Below are 21,788 nucleotides of genomic sequence, written 5' to 3'. Positions count from 1 at the left end.
ATAGTGGAGGAACAAACAGCACATCAATATGTTTTTGCAAACTAGCAATCAGTAAGGGATCATCAATGGTAGCTGGTTCAGTTGAAGGATGAAACTCAGTAGAGTATAATGTAACATCAGGATTTGACTTGGCAAGAAGAGGTGAGAGACCATCACCAGTACTTTGAACTGATGGTTCTTATAGGGTCTGAGAAATGTGAGCTGCTTCAGCAAGTGTTGGTGAAGGTGCTTGTGTGCTCTTCTCAAAAATAGGATCATTGATAATTGCATCCACCTTTGACAATATCTCCTCACGAGCCTTCTTTTCTTTTAGTAGTTGGTAAGAGTCGACAAGAAGATCACTCTGAGCAATATCAACAATGATTTGTGCAGCCTCTTTGTCTACATCTTCCCTTTGAGAAGATGGTTATGGTGTGACTGGATGTGTTGTAGTTGCTAAATCCCTTTTGGACTTAGGTTCTTGTGGACTGACATCCATAGCAAGGGGCTGAGTCTTTTTCTTCTTTCTGATGTACCCAACCACTGCTTCACTTTTTCTTTTCAGCTTGCTAATTTCAGCTGTCTTGAGCACAGCAGTTGCTTTGATCACTGGAAGCTTGTTGAGCAGAGCACTAGCATCAGTAGTTGGCTCCTTAGTTCCAGTAGTGTCAACAGAGTCATCAGGATGTTCAACAGTTGATTTCTTGATTTACAACATAGACCCAATGGGCATCTGATCATCAGAGTTAGAATCATCTTGCATGATCAATCTTCTTTTCCGGATAGGAAAACATTCTTCTTTCTTCTCACTCTCACTCAGTGAGGCTTGTATAGCTTTCTGTCCAGATTTGACAGATTTCTTAACTAGCCTTTTCTTTGTTACAACTGATGTCTTTTGAGAGAAATCAGAGGAGCCTAATTTAGAAGATGGGTGTGATTGCTGTTTGGAAGATGAAATGCTTGGGTTAGGAACAAGATGGGTAGTTTCTTGTGTCTCAGTATCAGGAACTGTGACAGAGGTGCCAGCATCAGGATTTGCAGGCACTTGTGTAGGAGTAGGTCTATTTCTTAACAGAAATTGCCTAACCTCTCTAGGCAGGGAAGGAGGTCCTGAAAATTCATTCTTTTCATCCCTTTTAATGTGATCAGTGATAGCTTTTTCAGAAATTTGAAAAATAGGAAGTAATTCATCATCATCAAAAGTAGCATTAAGGCATAGAAAATTGAAAATCAGTTGTAGAAATCTAGTATACCCTATAACTCTTGATGCATCTGCTCTCCTAGAAATTATGAATTGTAGTATAGTATTACCATAATCAAAATTACCAGAGTAAAGAAAAAAGTACCCAATTTTCAGAGAAGTGGATGGAAGAGCATCAAAATTTGTTGTTTTGTTCAAGAAACACCTGTTGAGGCAATCAAAGAAGAAATTACATTCTCTCTTCAGTTTTGTCCTTGCTAGTTTACCAATGGTTGTTATTTCTCCTTTATAGCCTAGGGTTCTTAACATATCAAACAGCTGCTCAGTTACATAGGTATCAGGAGCACCATCACAGGCAGGCAATCTCAAAGCTTGAATCAGAACATCAGCATCAACCTCATACATGTGGCCCTTATATTCAAAAGAAAAGCCAGTATTTGTTGCATTAACCAAAGTTGTATTCCATACCTGCATTACAGCCCTGTATGACACCTTGATAGGATTCGTAAGAGCATACCCAATTGGACATTAGAGTAAGAAATCCTGAATGTCATGAAAGGATGGTGGAAACTGCTAATGTGTAAGCAGGTCTAAATAATTATTAGTGCAAAATGTGTTCCCATGAATGATTGTAGTTTGGCGGAAGAGTGGTGAAACTTCAGACAATGTCATGATGTGTGTAGCTTGTGAGAGAGAATATGAGTGAGATGTAAATAGTGAGGCTATGTGTATGATGAATTGTGTCACAGAAGTTCTTGTGGTTATATAATGTTGCTACTCTGGATTGTATATAACACATTCATATAAAGAGGGTAATTTAGTGAATTTGACTTCGGACAGGTAACAATTACTGAGTAATAGAATTTGACAGTGGAGTAAATTGTGAAAGTAATAACAAAATACGTACAGATTTGTCAAGACACAACTGTAGAAATTTGTTTATCAGATAATCCACCATTAATCATTAATTAAGTCAGATACTTAATTGCAACAATAAACTACTCAGAAATTAATTGACACTAATAATCTGAAATAGAACATGCTGACCTGTCATCAGTATTTGAGACCTCTTTTCTATCAGGATTTGATAATATCAGGATATGTTGATTCAAATTCAACAGTTCTTGTCAAGGCATCATAAATTATTAGAAAACCACAATTTTAATCAAAATAATCATCAAAGTATACATGTTAAGTGGATGATGTAAAGATTAACAGGCTACAACTAAGAACATTCACATGCATACATAGCTAAAGAATTATAGACTAAGTCTTGTAAACAAAAGGAATTTCATTAAGATATCAGATGAGTATATTTCATGAAATTTTTGATTACATGCAAAAGGGATTACAAGATAATCCTAGTCTAAGAAGAACTTCAACAGTCTTAGTCCAAGAACCAAGACTGTTGATGTTGATTAGTTCCTCCTGCTATTTACAAATAGGACAGCAAGACAGATGATCTGTTCCTACTGATGAAGAGCTTCTCTTCTTGCTTCCTCCAAGCAATCGAGATGAAGGCGATAATCCATCTCAAAGAACAGGAGTAACGTCGAGACCTTCTATGGAATCGAGTTCCACACCTCATCGGGAATGGCAGTAATGTGCCATTCCTGCTGCCAATCGTCGCAGCTGAACTCCATGTTGAAGTTTTCATAGTTCATGAATATATTGTAATGAACCATTTTTGTGAGAGAGAGAAGAGTGAGAAATGAAACAGTGAGGAGAGCGTTTTGTGTGTAATAAGAGATGATTTGACTGGACGAGTGATGATGGTTAAATAACCAAGAGAGAAAGGGAATATCAAGGGACCAGGGATTTGATTAATTATTAACTGAAGAGTTAACTTAATGATTTAATCAAAAAAATATCTTACTTATATGTGTCTCCCTAGACTGACTTGTAATGATGACAATGATATAATTTCATACTTGCACATCTAGCAAATAAATTCACTTAATTTATCATGCATAGAATAAAATACATCAAAAATTCCAACATAATATTGTCAATCATTATTTAGGACATATCAGTATTTGATCATCATTCATCAGAATTTGACCAAATAAAAATTAACAAGAAATTATTTATCCCAACTAAACATTCCAAGCTCATTGACAAGCTTTGTAAATGTTGCTTCAGATAATGGCTTTGTGAAGATATCAGCCAGCTGCTGATCAGTGGGAACAAAATGGAGCTCAATGGTTCCTTCCATGACATGCTCTCTTATAAAGTGATATCTGATACTGATATGTTTGGCAAGAGAGTGTTGCACTGGATTCTCTGTGATAGCAATAGCACTTTGATTATCACAGTAAATAGGAATTTTAGAAAATGATAATCCATAGTCCATGAGCTGGTTCCTCATCCATAATAGTTGAGCACAGCAGCTTCCAGCTGCAATATATTCAGCTTCAGCAGTTGAAGTATAAATGGAATTCTACTTCTTACTGAACCAGGAGACTAATCTTCCTCCCAAAAACTGACAATTGCCAGAGGTGCTCTTCCTGTCTATTTTACATCCAGCAAAGTCAGCATCTGAATATCCACAAAGTTCAAAATCAGCTTCACTTACATACCATAGACCAAGTGATGTAGTGCCCTTGAGATATCGAAAGATTCTCTTAACTGCAATAAGATGTGGCTCCCTAGGATTTGCCTGAAATCTTGCAAACAAACAGGTGGCAAACATAATGTCTGGCCTACTAGCAGTTAGGTACAAAAGAGAACCAATTATACCTCTGTAGCTTGTGACATCAACTGTTGTACCTTCATGAGGATCAAGCTTTGTAGCTGTTGCCATAGGAGTACTAGCAGATGCACTTTCTCGCATATTAGACCTTTTCAACAGATTCTTTGTGTACTTGGACTGATTAATGTAGATACCATTATCAGTCTATTTAATTTGCAAGCCCAGGAAGTAGCTCATCTCTCCCATCATACTCATTTAATATCTTGATTGCATCAACTTTGAAAACTTATCACACAGTGTTTGATTAGTTGATCCAAAAATAATATCATCCACATAAATTTGAACTAAAAGTAAATATTTACCTTTATTCAGATAAAATAAAGTTTTATCTAACATACCTCTTTTGAATCCACTTTCAAGTAAAAATTGAGCAAGGATCTCGTACCATGCTCTAGGTGTTTGCTTTAGTCCATAGAGTGCTTTGTCAGGTCTATAAACATATTCAGGATGTTTAGGATCCACAAAACCTGGTGACTGTTCAACATAGACTTTTTCTTCAAGTTCTCCATTGAGAAATGCACTCTTGACATCCATCTGGAAGACTTTGAATTTCTTGTGTGCAGCATATGCCAAGAAGATTCTGATTGCTTCCAACCTAGCAACAGGAGCAAATGTTTCATCATAGTCAATGTCTTCCTGTTGAGAATATCCTTTAGCCACTAACCGAGCCTTGTTTCTGACAATGGTTCCATCAGAATCGGTCTTATTTCTGAAGACCCACTTTGTGCATACAATTGATCTGTTTTTAGGTCTAGGCACCAGCTTTCATACTTCATTTCTTTCAAACTCATTCAACTCTTCTTGCATAGCTATGACCCAGTTTGCATCCTTAAGTGTATCTTCTACTTTCTTCGGTTCTTCTTTTGAAAGTAGATTGTGATAGAGACATTCATTTTGAGTTGCACTTCTTGTCTTTACACCTTCATCAGGATTTCCAATAATCAGATCAGGAGTGTGATCTTTGGTCCATTTTCTGGCATGAGGAAATATCCTTATGGAGCTAGATGCTCCCCCTAAATCATGTGCCTCATCAAATGCATTTGAGGCTCCCCCTGAGTCAGTGTTGTTGTCTCCTGATGAAGTATTAACACTTGACTCATGCTCACTTGATATCGAGTCAGCATTAGATTTTGTCTTATCAGATTGAGAAGAACCTTGAGTTGATTCTTCTGTGTTGGTACTATCAGTTGAACCTTGCTATTGCTCCCCCTCAACATGTGCAGGTTCATCAGTACATTGATCATCTTCAGGATCTGAAGGAGTATTAGGATTTAGATTTTCAGTGGTTGATGATTTATTGTAGTCTAATGCAGAGTCCAGCAGTGCATTTTCATTTGCAAAGATCAACCTTTCATGAGAGTCTTCTTCAAATCTAGGAATCATTCTATCATCAAAAGACACATTGATAGAGATAATCACAGTATTTGTTCTCAGATTGAAAAATTTATATGCTCTTGATGGTGCATATCCAACAAAGATTCCTTCATCAGCTTTTGATTCAAATTTTCCTAGCTGATCAGTGTGAGTTCTCAGAACAAAACACTTACATCCAAATATATGGAGATGTTTCAGACTTGGCTTCTTTTCTTTCAGCATCTGATAAGAAGTTACACCATGTCTATTTATCAGGGTGATGTTCTGAGTATAACAAGTTGTGTTTACTGCTTCAGCCCAGAAGTAAGTGGGTAATTTGGCTTCTTCTAGCGGAGTTCTGCCAGCTTCAATCAAGGTTCTGTTTTTTCTCTCAACAACACCATTTTGTTGAGGTGTACCAGGAGCTGAGAATTGTTGTTATATACCTTTGTACTTGCAAACTTCCTCTATCTTTGAATTCTTGAACTCAATACCATTATCACTTCTCAGAATTTTCACTTTGAAATTTTTTCCATTTTTAATTTGCTTTACATGATCCAGAAGAATTTCTGGAGTTTCATCTTTCCTGTGTAGAAAATAAACCCAGGCATATCTAGTGAAATCATCAACAATTACAAGTGTGTACCTTTTCTTGTTGATAGACATTATGTTCACTGGTCCAAAGAGATCCAAGTGTAGCATGTGATATGGTTTAGTGATGGAGAATTCTGTTTTATTTTTGAAGGATACTCTTCTTTGTTTGGACTTTTGGAAAGCATCACAAAGGCCATTAGATGAATATAGCATATTTGGTAGTCCTCTTACTAGCTCCTTCTTGGCAAGTTCATTTATAGAATTGAAGTTGAGATGTGAGAGTTTCTTGTGCCAATTCCAGCTTTCATCTACTGATGCCTTAGAGATAAGCAAGTAGCTTCCTTCTCAATACTTTCATGCAGCCTTGCTTCATATATGTTACCATGTCTATATCCTTTAAAGACAACTTTCTTTGTCTTGATATGAACAACTTCACAGTGAGAATCATAGAACACCACATGGTAACCTTTGTCAGTGATCTTACTGATGCTCAGTAGGTTGTGTTTCAATCCTTCCACCAAGGCCACATTTTCTATTACCACCTTTCCAATTATCAAGTTGCAATATCCCAGAGTGTGTCCAATGTTTCCATCCCTATAAGATACATCCGGGCCAGCCTTCCTCTCAAATTCTGACAGCAGGGTTTTATTTACAGTCATGTGTCCAGAACATCCACTGTCCAAGACAAGAATGTTCTTCCTGTTACCCTGCAATCAGAGAGATGATTAATTAGAAGGATTTTTAAGGACCCACACTTATTGGGCCCTTGTTTTGAACAACTTAAGTTTCTGTGATTCAGAATCAATTCTGACAATTTTTTTTGATAGAATTTGTTTTATTAGAAGCAGATTTAGTAGGACTGGAAGTATTAACACATAAGCAGTTTTATTAAACTTTGGCAAAGGTTCATAGAAATTGTGATACAACTTATGATAGGAACTACAAGTGTAAATTGAATGCCAACTACTACCACAATAAAAATAAGGATTTTGCGGTTTATAAAATGCTAATCTACCCCTAACATCAGACTCATGAATAGCATTTTTCTTTTTCTTACTCCTCCTGCAATCAATAGCAAGATGATTAGTATTTCCACAGTTAAAACAAGTTTTTCTAGGAGAATTGGGAGCAACCTTATAGTTGGAATCTTTAGAAACACCTTGATTACCATTGTTGTTTCTTTTTGGACTCTTTATCTGAGGTTTATCAGTAACTTCAGATAATTTCTTTTTCAGTTGTCCTTTAGACAAAAGTCCTATGTTCTTTTCTTTCTTGACAGTCTTAATGGTTTATTTGTGTTCCTCACTTTGATTTTTATCATTTACTTTCTTTTCCTGATATGTAGAGGCTGAACCCTTTTCAAAAGTTGATTTGGGTTCATTATTTTCTGAAGAAATAAACTTAACTGGAGTCTTAAGGGTAATTTCATTTTCAGTGTCAACATCTTTAATTCCATCTTTATAGCCAAGACATTCTTTCCAGTTTTTCTTTGAGATCATCTCATGATCCTTTTTTCCTGAATCAGTCCAGGATTTAAGGGTTTTTCTCTCATTTTCTAAATCCTTTTCTAACATACTGTACCTAGCCTCAAGGATCTTTACTGTATGTTTAGCTTTTTCATATTCTTTTTGCAATTCAATCTGATTTGTTAAGTTTGACTCTAATTGGTCATTCCTAGATTTTAAGATTTCAATTTCAGTTATAAGTCTATTATTCTCTAGAGTCTTATTCTTAAAATTACCATGCAGAGATTTAAGAATAGATTTCAATTTAGATATCCTCAGTATCAAGAGAAAAGAAGGATGTTGATACCTTAGAATCAGGAGAAGCAGGATTATCAAAACTAGCCATCAGTGCATAGTTTGTTCCTTCAGTTTCAGAGTCAGTAGAGTCCATCCAATCCTTGCTTGATGTGATCAGGGCTTTATTTTTCCCTTTGTCATTTCTTGACTTCCTGCATTCAGTAGCAAAGTGACCAGGTTCATCACAGTTGTAGCACTTGATCTTTGAGCTGTCAACTTTTCCAGCTTTCACATCTTTTCCTTCTCTTCTTTCAAAAGGCTTCCTCTCTCCTCCAGTAAACTTCTTCCTGGAGCTTCTATTCTTCTGAGACTTCCTGAATTGCATCCTCTTGAAACCCTTAACCATCATAGCAGCCATTTGCATGACATCAGAATCTGTCATGTTCTCATCAGTTTCAGAATCAGTATCATCATCAGGATTTAATGATGAATCATCAGTATCTGATTCTGGAAGATAGTTCTTCTTCCTTGTAGCTTCCACAGTCTTGTCTTTTGAAGCTTTAGCATTCACCTTTAAGGCAACTAATTTTGCCATGATGTTTTTCCTCTGTTTACTTTGCTGAACTTCCAAGTCATGAGTCTTTAGCATGCCATAGATTTCATCCAGAGTGACATTTTCCAGATCATACTGGTGTCGTATGATTGAGGTCTGTGTCTCCCATTCCTCACTCAAAGCTCTCAGAAACTTGGTGTTTGAATCTTCAAGATCATACACCTTTTCCACCAAAGATAGGTCGTTAAGCAGAGTAAGAAACCTATCATAGATGTCTGTGAGACTCTCATCAGTCTTTGCCTCAAAATGTTCATATTCTTGAACTAAAACAGCCCTTCTGTTCTTCTTGATGGTTGTGGTTCCTTGGCATTGAGTCTCAAGAGCATCCCAGATCTCTTTTGCAGTCTTGTAGGCTATAACCCAGTTTTACATCACAGAATCAAGACTGTTATGCAAAATGTTACTTACCTTTGCATCTTTCAGTACAGCGACTTTCTCTTCTGGTGTTCATTCACTCTTCTCCTTCAGCTGGAGATGTTCATCAACAGTAAGAGTTGCAGGTACCAATTTTGTTGGCTTGTAAGGTCCATCATTGATTACATCGAGATAGTCTGGATCTCTAGCTTCCAAGTGCATGAGCATCTTCACCTTCCATGTAGGATATTCAGCCTTCCTCAGAATGGGGATTTTGATACTTTCATACTTGTTCAGAGACATGTTTACATTGATTCTGATAGTAAATTATCAATCCGCTCTGATACCAATTGTTGCCCAGTAAAGATACAATTGTTTAAGGGGGGTTGGATAGAATTGTATAAATGCTTCGAACAAGTAATTAAAATATAACAGTTCTTTATATTTCTGATAAAAAGTGTTACAAACTCTCTCAAGAAATATTGATGTTCTTGAGAGCTGCTAGGTCGTACAATGCTCAAGTTAATTCACTATGTGATGACCTAAACTGTGTTTATATAATATACAGCTGCTGCTAATCAATCTTAGATATGCATTATCAAAAACTAACCGAAACTGATACATATCTTCAACTGAATAGATAAAGTTTAATAACTCAGACGTAAGAGATATCTATTCCACAAACCAAGGAATAGAACAAATCTTCTAAGCTGACTGCCTCCAGATACTGATGACATACAAATGTTGATGATGTGTCAAATCCTGACGACACATCAAATACTGATGACACCTGAACGCAGCCAGATCCTAAGCTTCTTCTGATCATTGAGAATCAGTATGTAACACAGCAACACAGCAATCCTCACAGAATATATACACGCAAAAACACCCAACACCCACCCACACGCGCGCAACATGCACAACACATAGTACACACACGAACGCACACACACCATACACACACACCAACACCACTCACATACACGCACATATAAACATATGTATATATGTATATTCAAACGGAAACAGAACCGAAGCCACCAAACCCACCGCGACGGCTTACCCGAAAAGGCAGGGTGCTGCGGGGAATCACCGGAAAAGAGGCGTCGGAAGACTCAGGGTAAACGGGGATGGAGAGAAAAAAAAGAGAGAGAGAGATGAGGGAGAGAGACACAGAGAGATTCGAGAGAGGGAAGACATAGAGGAGAGAGATCGATTAGAGGGATAGAAATGCAGGGGAGACATTGATGTTTTATCAGGATTAAAAGAAATAATCGGTTGTACTAATCTTCTGCTATAACTTGAATTCCAGACATGTGTCCAATTAAAAGGACACGTGTCCCTTTTTCCTGAGTGCAAGCCCGAATTAGACCCGAATTTGCATTTTAAAGATACCATTTGTGAGTAGAAATGAGCCGAAAAATTTTCAAAATAATTTTAAAATTTCCGAAATATTCAAAAACTTATAAAATAAAATTTTCATAAATTTTGAAACATTTTTTAATTTAACACTGAATTAACAATTAAATACAATCAGAAAATCATTTGGGGCTCAATAATTGACGAAATATTGATTTGTAAATTTTATAAATTCCAATAAATAATTATTGAAATTATAAAGCCCTAAAAATAATTTTAATAATAATTCTCATATTTATAAAAATTAAACTTTAATAATACCCTTTTTAAATAGAAGAATATAATAATACGATTCAGAAATCAATTGCAACAACAATTCAAGAGTACGAATAATTCGACACATATCAAGCATTTAATACGTAACAAAGAGCAGACGTAACTTGGCACACGGCCATATTGTGAGTAATTTCATATAAATGCATTTTTAACACGTAATGAGTATCCCAAAAATACTCTGGTCCTTATAGGACCACATACAGATCCGCCGCATACAAAATCATGGCAAAACATATTTTTAAATAATAGTAAATATATAATAATTCATTTTAACACGTAACAGAATAGCTGTAAAATATTATTTTTAAATATTTTTAAACCTCACCCTATGTGCGGGTGAACACGGTTAAAATATCAAATAATATTTCTGACACAGATAAAATATTGAGGCAAGTAAAATACCCACTCGATCCCCAAGACTGGAAAATACACTCAATTTTACCGATATCGATAAAACAATCGGCTTTCAGATAAAAAATTTAAATTATAAAAGTAATTAAAACTTTCACATTAATAACAGTGGTTGGGACCAACTACCAATTAGCACATTACCATTTAATGAAACGAACACGTCAAACTGGAATAAAATATCCACAATTTTATTCCTTCTAAATCAGAAATTATATAAACATATTCAAGGAATAATAATAATAATTGCTGAAAGTACGGGATATCACAATATACCCCCTTTATAAGAATCTCGTCCTCGGAATCAGCAGAAGTGAACAGTAGTGATATTCTTACCAACTTTCCAACCTTGCATAAGCAACCTTTCTGAAAATCTTAATAAAAACTTGGATTCCTTGTATAACAAAACTTTCACGGGAGCTTCACTCCGCACCATTGTTCCTTTCACAAGATAGATTGAAGAAAAGGGGAGAGATAGGAAGAAAGAGAATGGCTGACTTCGCTACACACCACTGATATTATAATCGTATTGCAATTTATAGTCGTTCTTGGTAATCCCATCACAAAATCTTACTTCAACTTGACCAGGATAATCCTTTGTTGGCATACCTTCAAGTACTCTAATAATGATAAAATAGTGAAGTTCTGAAGATAAAAGGATCTGATATCTAACACATGTTCCACAACTATGATTTTCAAAATATGAAGTTTTGAGTAAAAATTATTGGAATAAAATAATAACTGAGAGATCAATATGATCAAGAGAACTTATGTTGCGTGCCTTAGTTAAGACACTTACAAGTGAAGGTAATTAGCCTTTTTATAATGCACAACACACCAGTGATGGCATCCTATCTAACTTTTATCACACGGACAGAGAGTCCTGGCGTCCCTTATAAATAAAGTTATTCATCTCAGTCGGAGTAAGAAGAATAAAAAAAAGTTTCAAAATCAACTGAAATAATCAAGGGTTTCTAATAAATGACTCTTTAATGCAACCCTTGGATCAAAACTGAATAGATTTCAAAGTTAATATTTCTGGAGGAAATGAAATCTAGAAAACAAAACTCTGGCACAAAATGAGCAAATGGAGTCAGATCACCTATAAAACTATCCACCATATAAGAAAAATGGAAATTTAAATATCGCAACTTGAGAGAGCTATGAAAACCTGAAAATAAGCATCATGACAGCCTCCGGCACATTTAAAACACACACGTGATTGGAAAATAAGTGTTAGCGAATAAATCCTCTAACAGACATCTCTTTTTGAAGGATGTCAAAGTAATTTATAAAAAGATAAGGTATTTCCAAGGTTTTCATACTTATTTTCTTTCTGAACTCATTTGATGACTCGTCATCCGCTTCAAAATTCTTCTTTTCCACGTCTTAATGTTATCGATAATCTACATCATCGTCGACTCGTAGTAGCCTTGGAAGATTCCACAATAGACCTTTACAACCGGAAAAAATCCCATCTAGCTTAGCAAAACAATCTCAAACAAATACGCCTTATCTTAACTTACTCGTTGGTACTATATCCGATAGTCCAACACGAACTCGAAATGAGATTTGGCGTCCTTACATAACTATACACACTCCTACACACTGTCGTTTCTAGTTTACTATAACCTCAGCTCTGATACCATTCTGTAACGCCCCCCCAATCCGGTTCAGAAGATTTGCTCGTCACGATGAAACCTTAATCCAAAAGAACCTGTTTAATAAATAAACAAATGCCAGCAGTTGAAATATAACACATGCGACCCCAAACTATACCAAGATCTTTTCAGGTTACAATTCTAGAAACAAGAAATCGAAATTCCACAAATAAATTTTTCACTTCTTTTAAAACATCTTTTTCAACAAATTACAAACTCCAAACTAAACCAGCTAGTATAACTTCGAAAAGAATTATTCTAGGCCCAAATACACGATAATACAACTATAATATACAAACAAACAACTTTACACAATAGAACTTACTCTAGTTCCGCAAACCCTGGACCAACCACCTTTCAAAAGCTTCTTCTTTGCTTTTCTCGAATTATGCGGCTAAAAAGCGTAAGCTAATCCTCACTGGAAGGTTAAATTTAAAAACAGGCAAGTATGAGCAAAAGAAATGCTCAGCAAGTTCAGTATGAAATATGTATGGTGTTTTGATTTAAAAACCCATATCTGCGATAGAGCAGAACATTTAAAATCATAATTGCTGAACTAGAAAATTTAGTTAAGAAATCCCAGAATTAGTTCCTTATCAGTATTCAAAACCCTTTTAATGTTTTTGAGCGAAAATGTTTAAGCAATAATTTGAATCTCGATGAGATAAAACTCGTAAAACATTGTTTACATGAATTTCGTAAACAATAATATGAAATAATGATTATGTACTGAATCATAAACTTTATTCAAAACCGCACTCTTGATTTTAATAATCATCTTGATGTCAACGTCAAATTAGATATTAATACTAGCTTTGATGTTCACAACATCCCATACTGAAGTCAACATCAATCATATATAATAATAACACTTTTGATATTTAACAACAAAGTAAATATCAACATCAACTTTTAATGTAAATCATGCAATGACAATATATGATAAATTATCTATTTATGATTATCAATCACAGGATACGTACGACAATAAAAGATATCACAAGCTATCATAAGTTATCATAAACTTAACGATTAAACGATAAGTTTTTAGATTGGAATCATAAATATTCGGCGGATGCACTATCACATGCTGATCAGCCACTGCGATAGTACTGGATCATGATTAGTAGAATTAATGTCCCAAACACGAGTACTCAAATAAAAACTACATATCGGCCACTACCGGTATAAACTAAAATAAAAAGGCACATTGTGGCCATGAAAAAAATTATATTAAACATATTTCAGTTAATACAAAGCCCCTTTGCTGGACCGTCCACCCGGGTCACTTACGTACCATCCAATCAAAATATTTTTCATAAAGGAATCAAATCAATCGATATCCTTTCTTAACCCAATCCCCATTTCTCATGATCTTGCGTAATCTCAACAATTGATGGCGAGATAACCAGTAGAATTAGTTATTTGCTAAATACATAATCAAAATTCACTGTATTGAGTATATCTGGATAGAATAGTTATTCAGTATCTATTTGGAAATGAATTATATTCTAGCAGAACAATTGCTAGAATAGCATAGTTTCAATAATCCAATGATTATATGCATGCAATGTCTCCCAAAATCTTTATAAAACAGTTTAATCCAAATATATAAACATATAACTATTCTGGAAGTAGAATAACATATGAAAACTTGCATAATCATAATCAATCATTTTAATGTATAAAACATTTAACTATTCTGGAATTAGAATAGTATAAAAAAACTTGCCTTTGGTTTTTAGAAGTTAAGCACACTCGCACTAACACAATAATCCCAGACTTCTGTCTCATGACATCACCGTCTGTTATTCTACTAATCCTTTGATTTGTCACTTTTGTAATGGCCGCAAGCCTGATGCCCAATATTATTCAATTACCTTCTTCCCGATGTCGAGTTCTGATCAATTCGAACGATCCGCATCTTGCAGAGCTTTTTTAACTGAACACTGGATTATTCTAAAATCAACTTCGGGACTTCGGTCTTGGAACCTACAGAATCAAATACCCTAAATTAGACGATCGCTTATGCTTGACATATCCTCACTATCAATTCTACCCTTACGATTACATAGCCTGACTCATATTTATACAAACTATCTCAACACACAAAACAGATAGGGCTCACGTACTTAAAATTCAATCCAGTATTTATTTTCAGAAAATATGAAAAACTGTCGTTACAGAAAAATAGGGTCATAGGACTCTTTTTGCAAAATATTTCACCAAACCGATTTACATACTACTAGCTATTGAAATCTTGATTTCAAAATTTAACTTAGATTAGCGGAACCGAATTTATATTTAATTAATCGGTAATAAGACAAACCGACTGATTTATATCATTAAGTTTATCTGAGTAACGTTTAACCAAATACAACTCAAGGTCACACTAATGCGAGTTAGTTTCTTGTACCAGCAAGTAAATTTTTAAAATGATTTACATATAGAGTAGATAGATTGATTAGTAATTTCGATAATTAAAGGATATGTCCCCGAGTTTCCAGAATAATAATTTCTCGGAAATCGGGCAGCACCTCCTCTATTTATCGGACTGCCAGTCGATATCATATCGACACCAAACAATCACAACAATGCAATTCATAACCAAATTACCCACGCGACTTTTATATTTACAACCGACTAACTTACGAAATAATATTTTATAATTTATAGGACTCCGAATAAATCATCACGGCCTACCGTCAGCTCACCGAGGTTCATCACTGACTGCGGTAAAATTTGGTGGTACCCGTTTATAACGGGTTTCCAACGCGAATTCCACCGATTAAAATTCCTGAATAATCCAAAAAATAATACTTCGAATAATCACATAATTTCATCCAGATATTTTCACAACTCAATCATTAATTCGAATAACCCAAGGAATTGAGGCTTCGAATTACACAGAAGCAAAGCAACACAGCAATCCTCACAGAACACATACATGCAAACACACCCAACACCCACACACACACGCGTAACACGCGTAATACACACAGTACACACACAAACGCACACACACCATACACACACCAACACCATTGATATACACACACATATAAACATATGTATATATGTATATTTAAACGGAAACAGAACCGAAGCCACCAAACCCACCGGAGTTCAGGCGGCGGCTTACCGAAAAATACAGGGCGCGATGGGGAAGCACCGGAAAAGTGGCGCTGGAAGACTCAAGGAGGAAAACAGGGAGGAGGGAGAGAAAAAAGAAAAGAGAGAGATGAGGGAGAGAGACATAGAGAGATTCGAGAGAGGGAAGAAAGAGAGGAGAGAGATCGATGAGAGGGATAAAGACGCAGGGGAGAGATTGATGTTTTATCAGGATTAAAAGAAATAATCGGTTGTATTAATCTTCTGCCATAACTTGAATTCCAGCCAGCTGTCCAATTAAAAGGACACGTGTCCTTTTTTCCTGACTGTGAGCCCGGATTAGACCCAAATTTGCATTTTAGCGATACTATTTGTGAGTAGAAATGAGCCGAAAAATTTTGAAAATAATTTTAAAATTTCCGTAATTCAAGAACTTATAAAATAAAGTTTTCATAGTTTTTGATATATTCTTCAATTTAACAATGAATTAACAATTAAATACAATCAGAAAATCATTTGGGGCTAAATAATTCACGAAATATTGATTTCTAAATTTTATAAATTCCAATAAATAATTATTGAAATTATAAAGCCCTAAAAATAATTTTAATAACAATTGTCATATTTATAAAAATTAAACTTTAATAATACCTTTTTTAAATAGAAGAATATAATAATACGATTCAGCAATCAATTGCAACAATAATTCAAGAGTACGAATAATTCGACACATATCAAGCATTTAATACTTAACACAGAATAGATGTAACTTGGCACACGGCCATATTGTGAGTAATTTCATATAAATGCATTTTTAACATGTAATGAGTGTCCAAAAAATACTCTGGTCCTTACAGGAACACATACAGATCCGCCGCATACAAAATCATGGGAAAACATATTTTTAAATAATAGTAAACACATAATAATTCATTTAACACGTAACAGAATAGTTGTAAAAGATTATTTTTAAATATTTTTAAACCTCACCCTATGCGGGTGGGGACACGGTTAAAATATCAAATAATATTTCTGACGCAAATAAAATATTGAGGCAAGTAAAATACCCACTCGATCCCCAAGACTGGAAAATACACTCAGTTTTACCGATATCGATAAAATAATCGGCTTTCAGATAGAAATTTTAATGAAACATGGATTGGGACCAACTACCAATTAGCAGATTACCATTTACTAAAATGAACAAGTCAAACAGGAATAAAATATCCATAATTTTATTCCTTCTAAATCAGAAAATTATATAAACATATTTAAGGAATGATAATAATAATTGCTGAATATCCGGGATATCACAAAGGAGATGCATTATCTTAAAAGTCCCGCGATTATGGGCGAGCATTGGCTTTTTGCGGTTGAACCTCATAGTTGGACGTTTCTAAAGCTAGAAGAAGATCGCACCATAAAAGACTGAGTTCAATTGAAGACGACGGGAAGAAGATAGGTGAACGCCAATTTTACAAACATCGCTTTAAGGAGGCAACCGATGGTGGATCCAAAATAAGTCAAGAAGACCCAAATTGGTTGATCCTCTAACAAGGGAAGGCTCCAGGCATGCCTTGAATTGTTAAAGTAAGCAGAAGAGGATGTTTTGGTAGTAAAAATTGGCATTGGAACAATGAATGTCCACTACATGTTCATCAGTAATGGAAGTTCGGTCAACACCCTCCACTACGAAGTATATAAGAAAAAGGAAGTTTCATGTAGAGCTCTACGCCCCTAAGGCACACCCCAAAGCGTGCTACCCCCAAGGATGCGCCTAGAAGCTTGTTGGAGGAAGTCAGGATATTTATTGTGATGATCACTTCATCTGCACTCTGAATCTTCTTGACAGAAAATCAATTTGTGAATACTAAACTTATAGATAAAACTAACATTAGGGATGAAAATCCCAATCTTCTTCAAGTTTGTTTCCATGACGAGAGTTATCATTATTGAGAAGCATTATGTCCTCCGCTTTCTTTATGATCGTATTCAACTTCTACAAGGAATAAAACACTATGATTAATAAGACAAGGAATCAACGCAAGAGCTTAAATATGAATAGATAGAAGAAGAGCTTGATCCCAATTCATGCATACCGTTTGGTTTATACAGCGCTGAAGCTATGAATGAGAAATTGAGAGTCCTCATGTAAGGCGCGGCTTCGGCCCCTTACTCACTTACGTATATTATAGTTGATTCAATTAGGGCTTAGCCTGAATAGTAGATTAGTAGCAATAAAATTACTCCTAGCCTAGGAGGGTAGTGCATACGCTAGAGCGCATTAAGCTAAAGTGTATTATGTATCATTGATGAAATTTTGAAGTTTTTTATTTCATAACATGAAGATCAATTTTCGTCGTTATGTTTATTTCAAGACATGAAGTACAAAGAAATATTGTCATGAAAGTCGAAGACAGTTTCCGAACACAAAAAGAAGAAGAACATTGTTCAAACAAACTAGAGGATGCAAAGCTTCCGAGGAAGCTCCATGCCTCCCAGTGCGCGCTTACGGAGTATTCACCCTAGAAAAGAATTTTAGAAATTCATGTTTGTGTTTTATTGATCAATATCTTATTTTTAATTTATCAACTAATTGAAATAATTCAAGTTAGGTAACTTTCAAGCAAGGAGGGATAAGTGAAGACTCCCGAAGAAGTCCCACACCTCATTGAGAGGCCCAGGGAGTGTCTCATCCCAGGAAAAAGACTTTCCGGGTTACGACTTTGTTCACAAGTTCATTTGCGAATATTTTTTCAGTCGATAAAAGATTATAAAAGTTAATAGTAGAGCGTCCAAACAGGCAAGAAGGCACGAAGACTCCTAGAAGAGCCTTACACCCTTTAGGGCGCGCCCAAGGGGTGCTCCCCCAACATGGAGATTCTTCCGTCATATAATTTTGTTCACAAGTCTACTTTTTATTTCATTATTGATCTTTAAAAAGATTAGCAAGGATAAGAGAATAACGTTCAAGTATGAAAGGAGATGCGAAGCTTCCCAAGGAAGCTCCACCGCCCATAGGGCGCGCCCTAGGGGGTCCTCCTCTAATATTGAAGTTTTTAATTCAATTTCTTTGATCTACGAGTTTACTCATTTTTTTGATTTAATTTTGGATTTCAATATTATCAAGAATAACTTTCGGGCACGCGAGGAGGAGCAAGGCATTCCGGAGGAGCCGTATACTTTCTAGGGCGCGCCCGAAGAGGGTTTCCCCCAAGGGAAGAATTTTTGGAGCTACTTCATTTTAGGTACAAGTTCCTTGGTAGTTATTTCAAGAAAAAAATATTTTAAGGCAAAAGGAAAGTGATAACATGGAAAAGGATACACAATATGAAGTCTACATGCGAAGTGTGATAAGTAAACGAGTTCGTACAAATTGCAGGGATTTTACAGAGGCCCCCAACTCGAATAAAAGTCATCGCGATAGTCATAATATAGCAAAATATATGGAAAGCAGCACAAGACGTAAAAGGCCTAAAAGGCGCACCCCCATAAAGACGGAGGGCCTAGCAAGTGCGGCCCTACTCTCGTGGGTGGACAGAAGATAGTCTATGTAGGGAGAAGCCATAGTGGGAAGAACATCACTCACGGGGATAACATCGTCTGTAGGATAAATATCATCCTGAGGAGAACAACCTCATACACCAACTCGCGTACGCTTAGGAGAAAGAACTGGGAGCGCATGAACAACCTCCATGGAAGGAGGACTAGGGTACACCTTGTGCCGCGAAGAAGGCTCAATAACGTTCATCTTGGGAACCACCTTCTCAGAATCCAAATCAAGCCTGAAGCATTTCGAAATATGAGGTTCCATATTTGAGAGATAAACATTAGACGACTCAGCACAATATACGCAAGTAAGGCATGACGTATGAAGGGAATATGTGAAGTAAAGATATATGTGTAAAGGTGTGAGCAAAAGTGAACATGGAGGTGATATATGTGCGTATGAAGAAATATATGCAAAGTGTAGCATATAAGGGTGTGAAAAAAATTAAGGGATTACACCTCCCAGGGCGCGCCCCGAGGGTGCGTACTACCTAAGGCGAGCCCGGGACATAGCGGAGGAAGAAGGGAAGCCCGTCTCGGAATCTGCATCACCTTTCTTCTTGCGCTTGGAACCTACATCATGATGGAGAACACCAATCTTCTTCAGATTATCTTCCGTAACTAGAGTCTCAAGGTTAAATTCCTCGCTAGAAAGACGAAGTATAACATACGCTCTTTTCGTGGCCGTGCCACTTAACTTCGGCACCTTCCTATCATCTTTTCATAATAAAGGAAATAATGTCACAAAAAGAAGAAAATATTGATACGATGCCAAATGAAAGACAAGTTAGAGAGACGTACAAACATCAAAGTTAAATTGACAACTTGTGATAAAGATGAAGTAATGATGATGATAAAGGAGATGGTGACTGAAGCAGGGTGGTGAAAAGCCCCAATTTACGGATGAATTCCGCAAATGGATGGAAGGGAGTAAGCGAGTCGTCGTCCAGTTGTGGTAAAAAAAAGGAAAGTGGTTCGGACGCACCACAATACCATCAAAAATTAAAATATATTTTGAAGAAGCTCAGGCACGCCCCAACAAAGAAACAAGGTCACAACCCGAGCTCCGAATAAGCTTCAGACGCGCCCTGCACTATACGAAGATCGCGACCCGCGGACCCGCAAGCTCTGGGCGTGCCTCATGAAGGAAAATCTAGGGTCGCTACCTGAAAGCTTTGTGGTGTGCCTTGGACGCGCCTCCATGTATAAAGTGGGTGTAATCGATGTCCTTATTTTCATATTCAAGCTATGAACAAACATAATTGGAGGTCAGTGTGAAGATTCTACAAGATCTACAAGTTATGCATGTTTAACATGCAAGTCAATGGGAAAGCGTATGAAGATGAATAAGAGATATATGCCTTGAAGAAAATTTTGAAATTCGTTAAAGTTTTAACCTCAGAACTAACCCCCGGGGGGTAGGGCGCGCCCCGCAAGGTCTCAACGACGGAGAGGAAGAAAAATATTTTTGGAAGATATTTGCGGAAAAATATTTGTGGAAAATATTTACGGAAGATATTTGCGGAAAATATTTACAGAAGATTTAACAGAAATAAAAATTGAAGTACTTGTTATGGAAGTTCAGAAGAAGAAAATTTTACGGCGAAGATTATCAACTAAAGCATTTTTCGATGGAAGAAAGAATTAACGCATATGGAAGGAAGTTTATTAGCAAAAGATGAAGTGAAGACATTGCGGATGATAAAGGAAGAATTATTCACGGAAGACCAATGGAAGAAGAAGAAGATTTTCCACCTTGTGTTTTAACAAACTAGAAAATCGGGGGGTAGTTATATCATAAAATCGTCACGGGTATTTTATTGGATCTTTAAGGAAATGGGTCAGATCACCGCCGAGAAAGAAGACGGACGAGCTCCGGAGGTGACCCCTATAAGGCTCGTCCTATATGGGGGTCGCTTACGATGACTAATGATAGCAAGAAGTTATAACGACGACTGGTGTTGTTTTATATACGAAGATTTACAACGACCATCACAACGGGAGATTACAACAACCATAGTGAAGGAAGTGTGCGACGACCGCTACGATGACAATACCACGATTGTCGCTATAGTAGAAGACGACAATGAAGAACAAGTATTAATGAAGAGTCTATAAAGGATGATTTGAAGCCAAAGGAAAAGAGTGAAACAATCAAGAAATGAAGAATGATACGAGCTCCATGAAAATGTCCCTGGATCCTTTTAGGGGGCATCCCACACTATATGGCCGCATGGGGTGGCTGCTCCGTAATGCAAGTGAGATGACAAGGAAGACTTATCAAGGAGGTTTCTCCCATAACTAAACTGGGAAGTAAATAAAGCATAAGAATCATACAAGAGAAGAAGAGGAGCCCCGGAGGAGCTCTCCATGATTAGGGTGTGCCCTAGGCATGGGAAAGGACTCTAGAGGACTTCAACCCTTCCTAGGGCGCGCCCGAAGAAGGAAAAGGGCCCTATAAGAGCACGTCATCCCGGAAAAATATAAAGAATGTGTCATTCTTTAGTCTTACGGGTTATCCTCGTAGAAGAACGTTCGTAAATATCTAGTGTGTGCTTTAGGAGCCCTGTCGCCGTATTCGGCAGGTTGTCCTCGAGGGGAGACTCTGGGGTATCTCGCACTTTGCACTTCTACGCTTGCGATCACTTGTCCTCTATTCTGGTGGGTAATCCTCATCTTGATTCCGGCCACGAACCTCAAATCTTTGTTAACCAAATTCCTCCGTTAACAGTAATTACTGTGTTTTTGGAATGTTAATGTGTGCTACATTTTTGTC

The sequence above is a fragment of the Apium graveolens genome, unplaced genomic scaffold, assembly GCF_009905375.1.
Source record: "Apium graveolens cultivar Ventura unplaced genomic scaffold, ASM990537v1 ctg6190, whole genome shotgun sequence".
NCBI lineage: Eukaryota > Viridiplantae > Streptophyta > Magnoliopsida > Apiales > Apiaceae > Apium > Apium graveolens.
The sequence above is the reverse complement of the archived record's forward strand: the minus strand, read 5'-3'. Positions refer to the sequence as shown.